This window comes from Macrotis lagotis, chromosome X (assembly GCF_037893015.1).
Source record: "Macrotis lagotis isolate mMagLag1 chromosome X, bilby.v1.9.chrom.fasta, whole genome shotgun sequence".
Taxonomy (NCBI): Eukaryota; Metazoa; Chordata; class Mammalia; order Peramelemorphia; family Peramelidae; genus Macrotis; species Macrotis lagotis.
In genome coordinates, this window is record NC_133666.1 from 217,524,855 (window position 1) to 217,531,424 (window position 6,570).

The 6,570-nt window shown below is 32.5% G+C and overlaps 1 pseudogene; it reads left to right on the plus strand.

The window, feature by feature from the left end:
• Positions 1 to 608: 608 nt before the first annotated feature.
• LOC141498969 (polycomb group RING finger protein 3 pseudogene) lies at positions 609 to 1,115 on the plus strand (annotated as a pseudogene).
• Positions 1,116 to 6,570: the final 5,455 nt, after the last annotated feature.

The following is a 6,570-nucleotide window of genomic DNA, read 5'->3' on the forward strand; positions in this document are numbered from 1 at the left end:
TGCACACCTAGCTATCCAACTGCACAAGGTATCACAATAAAATGGTACATTGTCATCAGTATCAGTATCTTTTACAAGTAAAATGACGATTAGTTTTTAAAGTAACTATTTTCCTTTTTTTTTTTTTGAAACGTTAATTTAAACTTCTGCAAAACAGAAATACGTGATGGAGTATGTACTTGGCAAAAAGCCTAGAATCTAACTCAGCACATTTGTAATAATGGAAGTATTGCTCCAGTCAGAAGGAGATTTCCAAAATGTAACATGAAATTCTAGTTTGTCTGTTAGAAATTAGAAAATAAATAAGGGACATAGGAAAGGAGCAAAGGTAAAGAACCAAAATACAAACTAAGACAGACTTCTTGGTAAAAAATAAGTAAAGCCAGTAGCACAAAAATCCAACAAGAAGACACACTGAAGACAAAACATCCAGAAGAGACACCAAAGATGTTGAGCAGAAAGATTATATCTAGAAATGAATGTCCAATTGATGCTATCACTGTAATGGAGTATTTGCATATCTTCTGTAGAAAGTTGCCTGATAAAGAGTACTTGGAAGAAAATAACACTTGTCTTACATATAGAACTGTTATTCATTTACATTGATCATGAGGACAATGCAAGATACTGTTTGCAAACTGTCACCAGGTCTCCAAAAAAGCAGAAATAAGGAAACAGGGAATTCTATCACAAATTATGCATGGAAGTGCCAGGAGACATCAAAGGGGATGCAAAGTAGGACCTAGACTTAGATAGGAATGGTGAAACAAAAGTCTATGACAGTTCCAACAAAGAGATATCAGAAGAAAAACAAGAGAATAATGATTATTACAGAAGTGATGAACAGATAAGCATCAGCCTGAAATACATAGCAGCAAAAATACATGGATTGAAATACAAATGAATTTGCTGGTCAGCAAAGCAATAGTGTTCCATCTAAAGAAGTTCATTACTAAAAAATTTCATCTTTCTTTCAGCTTTCAATGAACTGGATATATTATGCAATGAAGAAATTCTGGGCAAGAACTACATTCTTGTTTGTAGTGTTTACTAGATGGAGATTTAAGAAAGCACCTCTACTGCTGCATTACATACCCAAAACGGTCTTGCTGTAAGATAGCTTTAAAGACAGATTTTGGCAGATGTGATCATCAAACATCTTCTCAGAACATCATTTAATTTCTAAAAGAGAATATTTATACCATTTTATACCATTTTCCACAACTCAACCAGCAGTAAGTTCACAAATTATGAAAACACTTCAGTTTTACGTAGCTGAGTAGCTTTCATCTCTTTGTTTTGATTTCACAAGAGTAACAAATTTAATAATGACAAAAAATATCACTTCTGACACCAAATTATTTTTGTTTTCCATATTTTGAAATGTGAAATTAATTTCAGCATTTTTTTATAGATTTCATTTCATGGTTTGCTTCAATATTTGGACTTTCAGGCACTCCTTCCAAAGTCATTGCAAATCCCTTTTGGTGGTGATTTACTATATTTATGCTGCCTTTAATTTCCTGAAGACTAAGGTTTTTGTTAAAATTTTATTTAATAGCATATCAATATGGAATTCTGTCAATTTTATAACTTAATCATGGTATTAAAGTTTCCATATTGAATTAAAAGAAAAGTAATATTTTCCCCCAGTCTGCTTCTACATTTTGCTATACAGTATGAAATATGATCAAATCACTTAATAGGAATACTCACAAGTGCTTAATATGCTACTTGAATTTATTTTAAGATAGACATGTCATATAGAGTTAGAGCTTGCAGAAATCTGGTCTTATTGGAAGATAACTTTTTTAAAAAATATATGGCTGGTCATGAAGACAGTGCATAGAAAATTTTTTCATTCTTAGAAATGAGTGTTATATATTGTTTTGGTAGTTTTAACACTGGCTTACAGAACAATTCTAGCTTTCCCTTAATCACTTGTAAATGTATTTATTTGTTATTAATGCAAACATGCAAATATAGTTTTCAATATTCATTTTTATGAGTTTGAGTTCCACATTTTGCTCCCTCCCTCTCTTCCCTCCTCCCTCCCCTTGACAGTGAATAATCTGACATATTTTATACATGTATACCTATGTTAAAATATTTCCACATTATTCATGCTATGAAAGAAGAATCAGAACAAAAAGGAACAAAAACCATAAAGCATAAAACAAATTTTAATAATGGAAATAATATGCTTTGGTCTGCATTCAGACTCAATAGTTCTTTCTTTGGATAAGGATGATATTTTCCATTACAAGTCTTTTAGAATTATCTTTGATTATTATAATGCTGAGGAGAGCTAATTCCATCATAGCTAATCATCACACAATGTTGCTGTTAATGTGCACAGTGTTTTCCTGGTGCTGCTCACTTCATTCAGCATCAATTCAGTCTACCCATTCATGATTTCTTATAGAATGAAAGTACTTCATCACATTCATATAGCATAATTTATGTAGCCATTCCCCAACTGATGGCCATTCCCTTAATTTCCAATTCTTTTCCCCTACAAAGAGAGTTACTATAAATATTTTTGTACATGTGTCTTTTTCCCTTTTTTATAATCTCTTTGGGATATAGACGCAGTAGTGGTATTGCTGGATCAAAGGGTATACACGTTTTTATTGCCCTTTTGGCATAGTTTCAAATTGCTCTCCAGAAAGATTGGATCAGTTCACAACTCCACCAATAATGCATTAGTATCTCAGTTTTTCCACAACCCTCCAAACTGATAATTTTTCATGTGATAGATGTGAGGTGGGATCTCAGAGTTGTTTTAATTTGCATTTCTCTAATCAAACATGATCGATAATATTCTAAAGGCTGTACCCAGATACACAAAGGTGAAATAGAGATATGAAGCAATTTCTGCTCATTTTAGCCAAACATTATTAAAAGTATAATTGGGCTCCTTCATATACCTTTTTTCCCCTTTCCTGTTACACATTTCATATGCATGAAATAAAAAGAATTAACAGTTAATGCAACTTCATTCTTAGCTACAAGAACAACTAATTAAATTAAATCAATTCATTCAACTATAAATAAGGCAATTAAAACCTAAAACACAAAACTATCAATTCAGATTATTTATGATCAGCTTCTTTTATATAAACTATTTAAATTCACTTCTAATATGGGTTGAACTTGCCCAAACTTATACCTGATACCCTATCCAAATCAGATTTATTATGTAAGAGTTTAAAGATTGGATATGTATACATATAACAAATGTTACCTGTCTACCTCAAAATATATTATCTGCTGAAACATTCTGCAAGATCAGAAATTACTACAATGCAATTTTAAACAAAACTTTTAAAACATTAAAACAGCAGTTTCTTATGTGATGAAACTGAGATAGGATTAAACAGTAACAACATGTAAATTCAGATTAATAGTATTTCATAGGTTCCAGCCAAGATGGTGGAGAGAAGACAGGCACAGTTCTAAAGTCTCCTGATCTCTTCCCCATCTATCACATGAAAAAAAGCAGAGGTAGCAATCCTTATCTCAGACAAAGCAACAGCAAAAATAGATAGTATTAAAAGAAATAAGGAAGGAAACTATATCCTCCTAAAAGGTACCATAGACAATAGTCATTTCAATATTGAATATATATGCACCCAGTGGGACAGCATCCAAATTCTTAGAGGAGAAGCTGAAAGAATTACAGGAAGACATAGACAGCAAAACTCTACTAGTGGAAGACCTCAATCTCCCACTATCAGATCTAGATAAATTGAATCATAAAACAAACAAGAAAGAAATTAGGGAGGTAAATAGATTGTTAGAAAAAATAAATATGGTAGATTTATGGAGGAAACTGAATGGGGATAGAAAAGAATATACCTTTTTCTCTGCAGTACATGGAACTTATACAAAAACTGACCATGTACTAGGACATAAAAACCTAATGATCAACTGCAGGAAGGCAGAAATAGTGAGTACATCTTTCTCAGATCACAATGCAGTAAAAGTCATATGCAATACTGGGCCAAGGAGATATAGAACCAGAACAAATTGGAAACTGAATAACCTCATTTTAAAAAATGAGTGGACCAAAAAACAAATTATAGAAAGAATTAACCATTTTATCCTAGATAATGATAATAATGAAACAACATACCAAAACCTATGGGATTCATTCAAAGCAACTCTCAGGGGATATATTATAGTTCTAAATGCTTATATGATATAATTGGAGAAAGAGGAAATCAATGAACTAAACATGCAAATAAAAAAAATAGAGAAAGAACAAATTTAAAATCCCCAATTAAGTACCAAATTAGAAATTCTAAAAATTAAAGAAGAAATTAATAAAATTGAAAGCAAAAAAACTATTGAATTAATAAATAAAACCAAAAGTTGGTATTATGAAAAAAACCAATAAAATTGATAAACCTCTGGTCAGTTTGATTAAAAAAAAGAAGAATACCAAATAGCTTGTATCATAAATGAAAAAGGTGAACTCACCACCAATGAGGAGGAAATTAAAGTAATAATTCAAATTTATTTGCCCAACTCTATGCCAATAAATTTGATGATCTAAGTGAAATGGATGAATATTTACAAAAATATAAGTTGCCCAGGTTAAATGAAGAAGAGATTAAATACCTAAACAACCCTATCTCAGAAAAAGAAATTAAACAAGCCATTACTGAACAAGGGTGCCCCTTATCACCACTACTATTCAATATTGTATTAGAAATGTTAGCATCAGCAATTAGAGAAGAAAAAGAAATTAAAGGAATTAGAATTGGGAAGGAAGAGACAAAACTCTCACTCTTTGCAGATGACATGATGGTCTACCTAGAGAATCCCACGAAATCATATAAAAATCTACTGGAAACAATTAGCAATTTTAGCAAAGTTGCAGGTTATAAAATAAACCCTCATAAATCCTCAACTTTTATATATATGTCTAGCAAGAAACAGCAGGAAGAGCTAGAAAGAGAAATCCCATTCAAAGTAACCTCAGACAATATAAAATATTTGGGAGTCTATTTGCCAAGACAGACTCAGAATCTTTTTGAAAACAATTATACAACACTTCTCACACAAATTAAATTAGATTTAAATAACTGGGCAAATATCAACTGCTCATGGATAGGTGGAGCTAATATAATAAAAATGACAATTCTACCAAAACTAAGCAATCTGTTTAGTGCCCTACCAATCAAAATTCCAAAAAATTACTTTAACGAGTTAGAAAAAATAGTAAGTAAATTCATATGGAGAAATAAAAAGTCAAGAATTTCCAGGAGCTTAATGAAAAAAATTGCAAAAGAAGGTGGCTTAGCCCTACCTGATCTAAAATTATATTATAAAGCATCAGTCATGAAAACTGTTTGGTATTGGCTAAGAAATAGAGTGGTGGACCAGTGGAATAGACTAAATGTAAAAGCAGGAGATGATTATAGTAATCTGCTGTTTGATAAACCCAAAGAGTCTGGCCATTGGGATAAAAACTCCCTCTTTGATAAAAATTTCTGGGAAAATTGTAAGTTAGTGTGGAAGAAACTTAGATTAGACCAACACCTCACACCCTTTACCAAGATAAGATCCAAATGGTCACAGGACATAGACATAAAAAACAATACTATAAGCAAATTAGAAGATCAAGGACTAGTCTACCTGTCAGATCTATGGAAAGGGGAACAGTTTATGACTAAGGAAGAGTTGGAGAACATCACCAAAAACCAATTAGATGATTTCGATTACATTAAATTAAAAAGCTTTTGTAAAGATAAAACCAATGTAACCAAGATCAAAAGAAATGTAGTAAATTGGGAAACAATCTTTACAACTAATGATTCTGACAAAGGACTCATTTCTAAAATATACAGAGAACTGAGACATATTTTTAAAACAAAAAGCCATTCCCCGATTGACAAATGGTCAAAGGATATACAAAGGCAATTTACAGATGAGATCAAAGTAATCCATAGCCATATGAAAAAAAATGCTCTAAATCATTAATTATTAGAGAAATGCAAATTAAAGCTTCTCTGAGGTACCACCTCACACCTCTCAGATTGGCCAGTATGACCAGGAAGGATAATGATCATTTCTGGAAGGGATGTGGGAAATCTGGGACACTATTACACTGTTGGTGGAACTGTGAACTCATCCAACCCTTCTGGAGAGCTATTTGGAAGTATGCCCAAAGGGCAACAAAAATGTGCATACCCTTTGACCCAGCAATACCACTACTGGGTCTATACCCTGAAGAGATGAGGAAAAAGGGTAAAAACATTACTTGTACAAAAATATTTACAGCAGCCCTGTTTGTGGTGGCAAAGAATTGGAAATTCAGTAAATGTCCTTCAATTGGGGAATGGCTTAGCAAACTGTGGTATATGTATGTCATGGAACACTATTGTGCTATTTGAAACCAGGAGGCATGGGATTTCAGGGAAACCTGGAGGGATTTGCATGAACTGATGCTGAGTGAGATGAGCAGAACCAGAAAAACACTGTACACCCTAACAGCAACATGAGAGTGATGTTCAACCTTGAAGGAGTTGCTCATTCCATCAGTGCAACAATCGGAAACAA